Raw genomic sequence first — 13,759 nt, 5'->3', positions numbered from 1 at the left:
TCAAAGATGGTGGAAGTTTCTGCCTGTTACTCACAGGTGATGCACTCCACTGAGAGATGCATCCAGAGGTGGACTTCACCTCTGCTGTGCCAAGAGTGCCGGAATCAATGGGCCACACTCTGCTTTGAGGCTGTAGAGCCAGCCATGCCAAAGCGTGTGATGCTAGTTTGTCTGAATATTGATAATGCGGTGGGAGAAGCTTCCACTCCTCCTCTTCTGTAGGCCTATTGATCTTTTTGTCTTGATTCTGAAGTTTATAGACCCCTAGCCTGGCCATTAGAGAAAATTATCTAGCGAGCAAGCTGATTTTCAGTTTATACTTATAATGCTGCGAAGGAGTGGGAGCAATGTAAAGCTACAGCGTTGTTCAGTTGTGTGTAATGGGAAATGGCACGAGCCCTGTAGCTACCAAGCAGTGTGAGGTGCGTTGAAGCCATGCAGCTCTCTGCAGTGATGTGGGTCAGCAGTGGGGACATCTGATGGGAGCGGCGCACTTGGGTGATGTATTACAAAGCAGAAAACAACAACCAACAAAAAACCAACAATATAAACTCAGTTTTACTGTTCATATCATTTGCACGGAGACATTTCTTGTGGGATTTGCTGCTTGAGTTTGTCAGATGCTCCCTGGCTGTGTGCTCGCCCAAGGTGATATAGAGCCAGGGGAAATGGTGCCTGCAGCTCTGCACACACACTGCCTGCTTGCAGAGTGCTCTGCTGAACCACAGAAAGGCCCGTACCTGTAGTTCTATGCCACTGCAATACTTACTTTGCCACTGCACTACTTTGAAGTAACTTTCTGGGCATGGTCTCACCTCCTGGAAGATGTGGGCTTGTACTGCCTTTACCACCGGGTGCTGTGAGTGGTAGTGCTGGGATTAAAGCACTCAGATGCAGTGTGCTGCCCTGGCTCCTTCCTGGCCTTCCTGTGGGCTTCCCTGCTGGCCGTGTGGTCCTATGGGTAGTGCTGCAGCACTCTCCGACAGGTTGGAGCTGGGGTAACGAGTCACTGGATCATGTCAGGGCAGATTTTGTGCATTACGCTGCTTGAATGGATGGAGGATATGCAATAAAACAAAGACACCTCACAAACCTTATGAGAAGAGCATTTAGAATATATTTGAGGGACTGGATTTACCATAAAGTTCTAATTTTACCTTCTGTTCAAATGCAGCTTGAGGCAGTCTTTAACGGCATGAGTCTTCTCTCCTGAGGAGCTCCTTACTTGGGCAGGCTTTAACGCAGCAGGACATTGAAGGCTATTGGCAAATGCATTGACAAGGTGTTGGTGTATGAACGAGGCAGCCTAAACAGGTACAGAAACATCCTGGTGGCACTCAGCCTGTGTACACAGGGTCTGTGATGGGGAATGTTGTTCTGAGGGTCGCGATTCCCTGTTTTTTAATGCGTGCTGTTTAGACGCGAAAGTGCTCTTCCATTCTTCCATCAAATATTTCAAAATAATAATTTTTAATCCTTCGCCCAGCCTGGAGTGGGGCCATCTCCTGAGCGTTGCCAGGAAGCATTTATGTGTTACCTGGAGGCTGATTTTTGTGGCGTTTTCACTGCCACTTTGCCCCGATGAGCACGCTTCTCAGTGGGTAAAGCAAATAAAATAACAAAATGCAGGCCATGAATTACCACGACCTGGTAATCCCCAGTGGTGTTTTGTTCGGAAGAATACTACTGAATATGAAGTCAAAACCCAACATTTTTCTGGCCAATGCATTAATTGCATGCGATGTGAGCGCTGCTTTTCTTGCTGTTTTTTTGTTTAAACTTGCGGCAAAACCATAAATAGCACATGTTAAAATATAAACTGAAGCTGTGTGTCTTGCTGTGTATACAAACAAGCAAGAAAAACAATCTCAAGGAACCCCTAGGTTTGAAATCGGAATTTTCCAAATAATAAATAATAAATGTATTTTGTCTGGCTATTCTGACCAGGCGTTTCAGCTCTAATGGGCATGCTGGGCTGAGCTGATGGGCAGAATTGAACAGATTAGACATGTAAATGACATGAGCTGCAAAGAGGATTTAATATTTTATGGGAAAAAAAATATAATCCTTCGTCAAATGTGTAAAATTTCTTTAATAACTAAACCTGGCAGGGAAATGCATGGAGTTCCAGCAGTGATAATCGGTGCTTAAACTCCCTGGAACAATCAGTGACCCAAAAGGTGTGGGTTTACCTGAGTCCTCTGGCACTTGTTTGAGTGAATGTATTTTCCTTCATGCCAAAAAAAAAAAAAAAAAAAGACACATACAGGGGGGAAAAAAAAAAAGCTCTAGGTTCTGTCTAGGGTTGTTATTTTCTTTCCATGGTTTTGTGAGCACCTCCTGCAGATTGTTCTCCTGGCTGGCTCCATCCTGCCCCGTGTCCCATCTAAAACAGGGCTCAGAAACTGGTGGTTAGCCCAGACCCCTCCTCTCTCCATGTATTTACCCAAACCTCTTGCAAATGCGTTTACCTCCTGCATCCTGCACACCCATTGGCATCCAGTGGAACTGGTATTTGTAGATCAGTGCTTTGTTCACCTGGAGTTCATTTTTAATACACGCGCACTTGCAGGAATTGGTAAAGATAAGCAGACCTGGCTATGCCTCTGAACCCCCTCTCTGGATGCTGTGATATTATGTAGGGAAATCACAGTCCCCATATCAGTCTCCTCTTCTGCCCTTTGGTACTGGCAAAGGGCTGTGTGCTCAGAGTACAACCCCATGCACTGGCCACGTCTGAGCTCAGACAGGACCCAGGTTTCGGGTGGTGGTGCATCATCTATCGCAAGTTATTTTCATCAAGATGTGTGCTTCTCCAGAATATGCAGATCCTGACGAGGTACGGGTCTCATCTCCTTGGCCGTGGCTGCCAGTTTTATTGACCTCCCACTGTTTCAGAGCTGCCTGAGATCCTCTCACGCCCACAGCCCCATCACTGGGAGAAGCAAGGTCAAATGTGCCTGATTCTCTGGGCTGACCCAGCTACGGCCTCAGAGCAAGGCACAGCCCAACTTCCCTTTCCACTCTGTCTAGATCCACTCCAGAGAACCTCAGCACAACTGGTCGTACTTGACTAAGAACAACTAGTGTAGCAGAAATAATTATTTGTTCTTTCTGCTGCACAGCGTCTTGTGGGCCCTCAGGAAGAGCAATCGGCAGGGAAATTTCTAAGCTCTTGTATGAGGAGTAGGAAGTAAGAGTAGACCAGAGCTCAGATTTAAAGGCAATTTAGAGCTCCATTGACTTGTAAGATAAAACGGTGATTTGAGTTTATTTCATTCCTCCCATGACCGGGGACGCTCAGCCACAGCAGGGGAAACAGGAGCTGCCTAACCCAAGCTCAGTCTTGGCTCGAAGCTTGAACATGAGTAAGCTCTTTGCTGGGTGTAAGGCAAAACCCCCTCTTCAGATCTAGTGGTGGGGAGCATCTGTGCAGCCGGAGGTATCGGCCTGAATGGGGACTGCTCGAGGGGGAAATGGGATCTTGCTGGAGAGTTTGCTCTGGATTTGAAATACGGTTGTAGAAACAAGGGGATAATGGAAAAAAGTTGCATTATCATTGTTTTATAGCATCTGCTCTCCACGTACTTGATGCTTCCCTCACTGTGAAGCTAGGAGAACTCAACTTCTGGTGGTGGTGGTGTCACCTTGTATTTACTAATCTTTTTCTTTCCCAGGGCAAATAAAAGTAATCTCCGCAGTGACTCCAAATCCTTGTCTCGTCCTTCCCCTGCTGTTCCAGACCACGTCAGGTGTCCATGGCTCTCTGCTGGCTGTGAAATGAGTGGGGAGAGCAGATCTGTTCTCAAGTAAAGCTCCCGCAGTGTGTGAGCAGTACCCCAGATGGGGACTGGAGAGAGAGGGAGCCGCCTCCTCCTTCCACTCACAGCCCAGGTGCTCAGTTACAGACTGTCTGCAGACCTTTCTTTTCTTCCATGTTTTTAAAGCGTTCTGGAAACCCAGGTCTGAAAAAGGAAAGCTCTTCTGGCAAGAAATGATTGAGCCTATACCCAGAAAGTGCTGCAAATCAAAGCGCTTGAACTTGTTAGTGCTGTGAGGCAGACTGCTGCGGAATGTGTCTGGAGGACACTTGCTGCTCCTGGTTTTCAGAGAGGTTTTGCCAGGGGAGAGGCTGGTGAGATGGGGGGTGCAGTATCCTTGTTTGCTCTCTTCAGGCCAGCAGCAGCCTTACCAGGAGGACAGGAGCTGTAGGATGAGGCACCGTAGGGCCTGGCATGGCTGCCAACCCCCTCCATGTACAGCAGTGGGGCTGGGGGTCCTTGGTAGCTCCTGAGAGACTGTGGGCACTGGGGTTGCTGTGAAGTGTGTCCGAGTTTCCAGGAAACCTGAAGCATCATGCTGCTTTCGTTGTGCTCTTTGAAGCATTTGTCGATCCGTGTCTTTTTATGGCAGGACCCTTCTGTTGCATTGTCTCTCTGTCGGACTGTATTGCAGGGGTCGGTGCTAATGCCTGACGCAGCAGGTTTGAGTTCAGGGGACTCATCCTTTTGTACCTAGCCCATTAGTCCCATGGTGAGAGTGAAAGCTTTTTCAGGGAGGAATTTATGGATGTGTTTAAACAGGGTATACCTGACACAGGAGAGCCCGGAGCTGGCATCCCTGTGCTGCTGGATAGAAATAGCAGTTCCCTTTCTCCACTTACACAAGTGAAGGCACGTGCAGGTGGGCCTACGTCTTGGGCACTGTGTCCTCTGTCCTCAGCACATTTAGATGCTCCAGCATGGCTGGGTCTGCTCCTGCCATTTGTTTTTAGGAGAAAATATGCTCTTGACGTTATCTCCTTGTATTGGCCCTTCTTGCTTTTTAGCATGTAGGCCCCTTTCTGCTGTTGAGGTGGTTACGGTTTGCAGCCTCCATAGAGGTTCCTGTGGGTCCTTGGATGTAGGAAGCTTCAGTTCTCTCTCTGTAAGCCAAGTGGCCAAGTCAGTTTTTGTTATGCTGTTTGTGGTTTCCTAGGCAGCAACAACTGAGGGGTCTAAAAAAAAAAAGAAAACAAAAGCACAAAAACCCAACCACGACCAAAAGCCCTATGCTGGAAAAGTTGAAAACTGTGCACGTAAAAATAAAAGCCAAACCTTTGACACCTATAGTACCACTAACTGAGGAGCTGAAGCTGTTTTTTCTCGTTTACCACACCAATTTAAGTATAGGGTATGTTCTGAAATATTTTCCAGGGTGTTTTTTCTTTCAGTCTAGCTATTAGCAGCTTCCTTCTGAACAAGCCATTTCCAAGTGATAATCTCTCCCTATCAGATCATGATTTTGAGCAATTGCTCTCCATGACGTCAAGCTGCAGCCTTAGCTGTGTAAGTTCATTAGGATGGAGAAAGCACGCACAGGGAAAGCTACACAGCTCTCACCTTCCAGTGCAGAGTCCTTCCTCTCTAGGAAGAGAAGCTGCTCAGCTCAGCCACTGAATAAACGGGGTTGTGGGTGGAGGAGAGGTCGGTACTGTGTTGGCTCTGGTGGCACCTGCGGGCTGTGCTTCGGGCATTGGGTCTGAGCAGAGCAGCTGGGGCAGAGAACAGCACAGCAAGGTGGAGAGAGAGAGGCTCCTTGGTATTGCTGAAAGGGGGATTTTTTCAAAGGAAAAATCCATAGGGCTCTTGTTTCCATCGTGCGACGATCTCTGCGGACAGATCCGGTGCTGCTGTCTGCATTTTGCCCTAATCTGTGCAGCATTGATCTAGATGCTTAATGAGTGGGTTGGTGTGAAATCAGGCTTCGGGCGCCCAGGCAGCAGCTCAGTAAATACAATACGCAGCCGCTCCTTTCGCCTGGAGGGGTTGTTATGAATTTTTTATCGCTGATTTTTATGACATGCCGTTCAGATAGCATTTGGATTTGTAGAAAGAGAAAAAAACAAAAAAAATCCAACACCAAACCCAAACAAGTCACTTCCTTCAAAGGTTTACGCAGAGCAGGAAACACCACCTAATTGTTTGTGGGTAGGTCCCTGCGTGGCAGTGTGTTTATACGAGTGAGGGAGACAGGCACTTGAAGAACTCATCCCTGTATTTTCTCTGACAGGCAGATAGAGAGATACCAGGAGGCCGATCAGAGGGTGTCAGCGGCTCTGACAAACTGCCTGTGAAGCCCAGGGACAGGCGGCGCTGCCTGAAGCCTGCATTGGTCCTGTAACTCCTTCTGACAGCAGGGGGTGGGTTCAGCGCAATGCTTTTGCTGTCCCCACTGTTTAACCGTGTGCAGTTTGTCTCCCAGAGCATCAGGTGGACACTTCCCCTGCAACCTCCCCCTTGACTGGCTTTCAGAAGAGCACCTGTACCGGCAAAAAGCCCTCCTTCTCTCCCCTGCCATTGCTGCAGGGCTGTGGGAGAGCTGCAGGGCTGGGGCTGCTCTCAGCCATTGCATGAAAGCAGCTGCTGCAGCACTCAGCATTGGCCCACTATTAAAAACAGGTAATGGGCCGTGACGTCCACCAAATGAGGTCTTGTGATCGTCACAACAAATGCAGGGTTTCAGGCAGATGAACATAATTCTGTCAGTGGGATTAAAAGGAAACGCTGCAAAATTACACAGATGGTTTTCAAGAAGTCGTAAAAAGTTAATTGAAACATTTTTTTTTTTATTAGTTGTGTGCTGTGTTGCCTCGAAGCGCTGGGCGTAGGGATTAAAAGGCTGGCCAGGCTCTTGGGCAGGAGTCTGTGGGACCTGCATTAAAGGGAGGAGCGGAGGTTTTTTCCTTCTTGTAGCTATGGGGCTGGCCAAAAGCATGGCCTGTTCTGGCAGTGTGCCGGAGGCTGCCGTGTCCCATCACCCAGCAGGCCCACTATGAAAAATCTGGGGAGCCTGAGCAAAGTGCAGATGCATCCAGCTTCCTCTGCCAAGTGCTTCAGCCCCAGCCCTTCCAGCCGAGCTGCAGGGCCTGGCTTTCAGCCTTCACGGATAATTTGGTTCCTTGGAAATTGACAGTGTCATCTTCCGAACAGACTGTAATAGAGCAGGCACACGACTTTCATTACAGGGGCTCCTTTCTGACAAGGTGTGCTTGCTGCAGGGGTCTGTGCAAGAAATTAAATAAACACTTGCTGCTCCTTGCAGAGCAGGCATCTGACAGCCCGTGGCTAGGTTTCCTCTTCGCTGCAGATCCAAGCCCTGAAAATGAATGGCTAATGGTGGAGTAAAGCAACTGTGCTGCCTGTCTGTAGGTTTTGCAAACCTGACAGCTTAGCAAATCAAGGGTGGGTTTTGGGAATTCCGTAAAGTAAATGCTCAGACTTCAAACTGTGATACGTTATCAATTTTATAAATAACGTGCAAGCACCCTAACCAAGCTGTGAGCTCCCAGCACTGGAGATGGCGGGCTGTATCCCCAAACACGCTGCAGGCTGATCAGAAGGCAAACCAGAAACTCAGTGCCCCAAGTCATAGAACTGCAGAACCGTTAAGGTTGGAAAAGATCACAAAGATCATCTCATACTCCCCTCGGCCCATCCCCACCCTGCCCACTTAGCACATCCCTCGGTGCCGCATCACCATGATTCTGGAGCACCTCCATGGATGGTGACCCACCACTCCCCTGGGCAGGCTGTGCCAGTGCCCTTCTGCTCTTCTGAAGAACAATTTTTTTTTAGTATCCAGTTTGAAGTCCAGGTAATTTACTTGACGTCACAGGCAGGATTTGCGATTGATATTCGGGTGATGCGTGGATGGATTTTTGCATCTCACCTGGCTCACGAATGCTCGTGCTGTGGTTGGTGCCTCACACCTGTGTGGAGGGGACAGGACTGTTGGTGTGGCGGTTGCCAGCATTCTGTGGACCATCCTGTAGGGCTCACGTCTTTGTTTTTCAGCCTGAGGTAGAGGTGTGAATAGAGACCAAACCTGAACGCCGTCGCAAATAAGCCGCGAGTGTGGTGCAGGTGGGCAGCAACCCTCTGAGCTGCTCTGTAAATGTCAAAGCCTACAGCAGCAGAAATACCAGTTCTGCAGGTGAAAAGCTACCAAGGGGACGAGCTCCATCTCCGTTGGAGCGGGCAGCCTCGAGCTTTGAATGTGCTCCCAAGTTCATAGCTGTCAAGGCAGCACTGTGAAAAATTGCATCCATTCAATGACACATCTCCCTCCGTAGAGCTGCATGTTTGTTTTTTGTTTTGTCTTTGCATGTGTTGACTTTTTCCAGCTTCTGAATTCCCATGTGGTGTTTCAGAGCTTAGTTCTTGGGAGGGATTTAAGGCTTTTAGGTCCTGAGTGGGGAAATATGTTTCGAAGACTTCCTAAACAATGGGGCTTTCAGCTCCTACGGTGTCAGGGAGTTAATTTCTTCTTTTAATCTTTACCTGACATTGCCTTGCCTGTTGCACAGCTGTAGGAAATGCTGGGGAGATTTGTTTGCTACTGCCATATGACTAGCAGGATCAGATCTCGGTGGGTTTATCAGCCTGTCAGCGAGCATCATTTTCTCTCAGGGGAAATACGTGATCCGCCTGCCTTCCCTGCAAATCTCACGTTGGACTTGATGCTCCCTCTGTGGCAAAGATACCCTGAACTCTTTTAATTCTGCTTCTTTGGAGACAGTGATAAACCAATCTGCTCTCCGAAGACGTCATCCCAGCCCGTAGGCTAATTGAGGCCTCTGGTGAACGGAAGTAAGCACCCTTGTAAATGAGCCCCTGGCCAGGTTTTGCATTTCTGTCTCGCTGCTCTGTCCTTATGTTTCAGGGATTTTGATCATCAAGACCGAGCCTTTTGTCTGAGGTACCAGATCTTAGGTCTAGCTGTGCTGAGAGCAACTCTTTTTATCTCTCTAATGCAAACTCTCCTAATTATGAGCAGCTAAGGAGGATTAATGCTAGTTAGTGATTTGCCTCTTGCTCTTTAACCTGCTTGTAGCCCTATGGGGAGATGTGCCAGCTCCAGCACCTCAGAGGAGGCAAAGAGCTGGGCCAGCAAGGCAGCCGGAGTTGGAGGGCTCAAGTGGGCCCTAGGCAAGAGATCAATCCCTGTCCTATGCTCAGCTATTCATGCAGGCTTCCCTCTGTCTTGGAGCTTCAAAATCTGCTCCAGCAGCCCTGCAGCAGTTGTGCTGGAAACTATTGAAATTGGCAGCCCAACACGACGCAGAATGGCGCTGTTTTGTCAGCAATTCGTCCTTGAACGTTCCTCTCCTCCACGGTGTACCAGGGGGATGAGTTTCAGACTTCCTTTTGTCGTTTTGTCAAATTTGCTTTATGTGAAATGCTTTGAGACAGAAATGGAAGACTTGGCCTTGTCAGACAACTTGCTTTGTGATTTGAGCTCGTTTCAAATGTCTGAAAGGTAAAATATCCATGAAGACACCTTACTTGAGGTAAGCATGTGAAAATGCAGATGTAAATGGTCCCTGCTGCAGAACAGCCTCACTTCCCACACCCGTGCTTAGAAGTGCCTTGGGAAGCTATTCTCAGATGGTTTCTGTGTTGTGTGACCCATCAAAAGCAGAATGCAACGCAGGAAAAGCATTCACACCAAAATCTTGGGAACGTCACTGAATGAATGGACTTAACGGGACTGAAGAGGACTTCAGTGCTTTGAGACACTCATGAAGTGCTTAGTTGGGAAGGAACAGACTGAAAGAAAGAAAGCTTAAGGTTTTCTTTATTTCTCGCACGCAAATGCAGCAAAATGAATGGTTTCATCCCTGCAGAAATTCAGGTGCCAATGCACACAGTTCCAATCAAAATACTGCAAATGAAAGATTGCCACATTTAATTGGGTCTTTTTAAATGAGCAGTTGACAGCTATCTGCTTTGTTTGAATGATTTTATTAGCACAAATTAGCCTGCTTTGTTTCAATTTCTTCCACTCATGTTTTGTGAGTTTAAGCATGCTCTCTTTCCCATACAATCTTAAGATGCCTACCGTGACAGTGGAGATAGAGAATCTGTGTCAGTTCCTGACAACTTCAGTCACAGCACTAATTAGGCAGAAATGGTACTGCTCTTAATGTCTTTGGGCAACGGTGGGTGAAAGTCCCAAGTCATCCCAGTGGTGAAAGAGCCTGGATTGCCAGATAACTCTCTTCGCAGCCCAGCTGAAGGAGTGGCACTAGGTCTGTAGAACTGGTCCAGGACAGTCTGCGGTGGTGAAATGGGCAATGAGTGAGCTGGTGGGAAGCTGGAGCTGTGTGCTCCCTGCTGGGCTGGATTTCAGTTCTGGGGAGAGAGCTGACCCTTCTTGGAGGAGGTCTTCCCTGTTGGGCTGTGCGCAGAAGGGCTTTGGCAATCTTGGTTGTTAGAGCTTTCTCGGTGCAAAACTAGCTTAAGAGGAGCTGCCGTAGGGTTATCATGGGGCAAAGGATCCAGGCTGTCAGTCAGTCTGGGCAGCCACCGCTGAGGAACTGATAATGTTCTTTTGGTAGATGTTCTGGGAAAAGATGCATACCTCAAAGTCCTCCATGCTGTGTGCCCTTGGAATGTAAAGATTTGTTTCCTGAGTGGAGATCTCCTTTCACCTGGAGTCTGTTTTTCTCGAGTAGTTAATTAGAATTTGTTGGTAAAGAGAAGGCTTTATTATTTTCCTAGAGAAAATGGAGCTTCCATATTTCTGTAATGGTGTGTTCTGTGGTGGTGAATAGCTGCAGAAAGGAACAGCTTTGGGTATGATGACTGCAGACCGCTCATCGCTCCAACGCTACTGATGGTGCTGACCTGCATGGAGACAGAACAGTGGAAGCGTGTCAAACCTAAGGATCCATCCAGCCTTTCATCCTGCCTCCAAACCAATTCTTGATACTTAGAGCACTTATGTTTAACTTGAACACCGTCTCCTCCAAAGATATTAATTAATTATTTTATTTTATTTTATTTTTTGCTTTGTTTTCTACTGTAGAGCTTCAGTCCCTGGTATAGCAGTAGCTGAACCAGAAGAACACTTGAGTGGTTGCCAAGACAGTTGAGTGACAGTCAGGAGCTGCATGCAAGATATTATTATGGATGCTGGGTGTTTCCAGCGCTGGCTGATCCTGTTATTTTGCCACAGTTTTTGAGATGACCCTGTTGTAGCTAAGGTGCAGTGGGGCAATGCTAGAAAGCCCAGGAGGCTGCAAACGGGAATCTTAAGTGGCTCATGTGGGCTAATGCGAATGGAAGGAGGAACAGCAGCAAACAGTAATTATCTTGAAACAGCAATTAAGTTGTCTTAGTTCACTGTTGTGGGCCAGTGCTTTTTTGGATGTCAGAACAGGAGCTCGGCAACCACAGCCTGAGGTTGTGTCACTGATCATTTTTCCTCCCTTTGTGCCGTCACCTTCCATTTCAGGCTGTGTCACGTTCAAGCAGGCAGGACTCCTTGTGAAAATCCTTGCCCATTTTTAGGAGGCCCAACTTCCTGCACCATCTGCTGCTGTTGGTGATGAAGCCCTCTTCAGGGTGAGTGGAGGTGGATGTGCGGCTGGCACTGTGGCACTGGAGAGGCCGCTGCACTTGCCCAGACTGGTGTTACCATAGGAAAAGTGCTTGTTTCAAGGCTGGTTTATCCCTTGTAGCTGTGGTTGCTGATCCTTTTAAAGTAAAAACAAGCTATGTCTGCATTGGAGAATGCTCACCAATTACAGCTAATGGTAGGCAATTAGTTTGGATCCAGCACAAGCTCTGCTATCGCAAATTGCAGCTTAACTTTCCTTCCCTCCTTCTGCTGTCAGCAACTGTAATTGGGTCGAATGGGACCGTGGGGCCTCGCATCCCACTCGACAAATCCCCGTGCTGCCTCCCAGTGTGCCAGAAAGCAGCCAGGTCTGCACGCTGCCCTACCCAGCGTGAATCGGGTTTGTGGCAATCTGAGAAGCAGAAGGGAGAGGACAGAGCACCGGGTCCACTGCGTTTATTTGCTCTTTCCATTGTGTGAGATGGTACCAGAAAGACAAGAGGATGCCTGCCTCATTTACTGCTGGGTTCTGTGTAATTGGAGCCTACCCCTGTTTTGGAAAGCGTATGGTTCTGTATCGGTGAGTTGGGAGAGAATGGTTCTGTAGTGGTGAAGTGGGAGAGAAGAACAAATTGTTTCAATTTTTCCTGATGGGGGAACTATGAGGCAGAGCAGTGTTTGACCTGCCCACATCACATTGCTGACATTTGGCAAAGCTGAGTATTTTGCATGCAGATTTCTTGGATGCCAGGCCAGTGCCCTATAAATACAGGTTGCCTTTTGTTGTTGGCTGGGCACAACTGCATGAGAGAAGCAATGAAGCGGCTCTGTAGGCAGGGCGTTGAGGAATGCTCACTCAATTTACATATGAAAACGTTTATACTAATACTCTGGGCCTACATAGCTACCAGCAAGAGGTTTCCATGGGCCTCAAGTCTGGCAGAAAGAGGGTCGCACCACCCTCTTCAAATGAAATGCTTTAATTTTAATTAAGTCCACTACCTCCTGGGAAGTTGCAAGCTCCCAAATTTCTTAATTACCTACTGTGCAGCTGAAGCACAATTCTAATTTGGGATTGGAGATTTTTTTCTTTCTTTCTTTAATTGTAAACAGCAGCAGAGAAGGAGCGCGTGCTGCAGTAGATGCAGTGGCACTGATAGATGAGCCAGCGCAGAGAGACAGAAATAACGTGGCAGATTGGCTGTGGCTCGGGCTGTCTAGGAACACCCCGTGCACCATCTGGATGAGGCAGCAAGAGGTGGCGAGCTTCACGTGAGTGCAGGAAGAGGAGGGTGCTTTTCAGCTGCTGGAGATCAGAACTGACACCTCGATGTGTTCAGGGTGCCATCTACCCTGTCTAAATATTTATTTCTTCCGCTGTGCTCAGTCTAATGCAATCAGACTACAGTGTGGAGTGCTGCCATCTCCTTTTAGCTCTGAATGTATTTTGCAGTAACAGGCTCTCCTACCCCCAAACTCCATATTGCAAGCGAGAAGGGAAGCTGAGCACCAGCTTGCGTTAAGGCACCTCATATGCTGTCTCTTTTGCTACTATCAATTAGATCCAACACAGCTTGCTGCATGGGCTACCTTAGGGTTTGTTGTTCAGAGCTGGACTGATGCTAAGTTGAGTACGAGCTTGGCTCCCATTGTGTTAGGCCTGGTAGGAAAATAAACTTATCTAGTATTTTTCTCTAAAATGTAAAAAGGTAAATTGGCTTTTATTAACTTGTTCTTGTATTTCCTGTGGGTGTTGGTTGATGATATGCTCTGTATGTTCTTCACGTGTTCCTGCTAATTCAAGAACAGCCCTGCAACAAAGTCAGGGCAACCTCTGCTGAACGATCTGAGCACGCCAGCCTCAAGTTGAATTACCCGTTGAGTGCACACGGACTGCGCAGGGAGGTAGGCTGGCTTGGGAGAACGTTGTTTCTAAAAATCACCTGTGTTCCTCAAACTTGGATGAGATAGTTGGATTTGTTGAGCCCAACGCTCCCATTGTAGCAGCACTGTCAGCCTTGTGGTGCTCGTTGTTCCGCACTGCGTAATAGACTTGCATAGAAACATGCCTTGATTAAGGAGCACAGGCACTGTTTTCTTTGGAAGAGGAGTGTTTTTCTTGCTCAGCTCAAGCGTGGTTGTGATAGTTGGGCTTGGTGCTTTGTTATTCCAGACTTCTTTGTAACTATGATGGCTGCCTTGAACTCACCACCCTATTTTGTCTGGAGTCCAAACCCAAACTGTTTCAAACAAATTGCATACCGAGCTAGTTTTCAAGCTTCTCTATGACAAAGAGCTGAAAAACCAAGAAGCATTCTTGTGCTGTGCTGTTGTTGCAGTGTGAAAGGTGAGAGCAGAAATACAGCTCAGGACT

At 47.8% G+C, this 13,759-nt stretch overlaps 1 protein-coding gene across 6 annotated transcripts in view; it reads left to right on the top strand.

The window, feature by feature from the left end:
• The window catches only part of ERBB4 (erb-b2 receptor tyrosine kinase 4), a 491,485-nt gene that overhangs the window by 111,957 nt on the left and 365,769 nt on the right, over positions 1–13,759 (top strand).

Source organism: Gallus gallus, chromosome 7 (assembly GCF_016699485.2).
Source record: "Gallus gallus isolate bGalGal1 chromosome 7, bGalGal1.mat.broiler.GRCg7b, whole genome shotgun sequence".
In the NCBI taxonomy this organism is placed as follows: Eukaryota; Metazoa; Chordata; class Aves; order Galliformes; family Phasianidae; genus Gallus; species Gallus gallus.
This window is presented reverse-complemented; position numbering and strand designations above follow the sequence as displayed.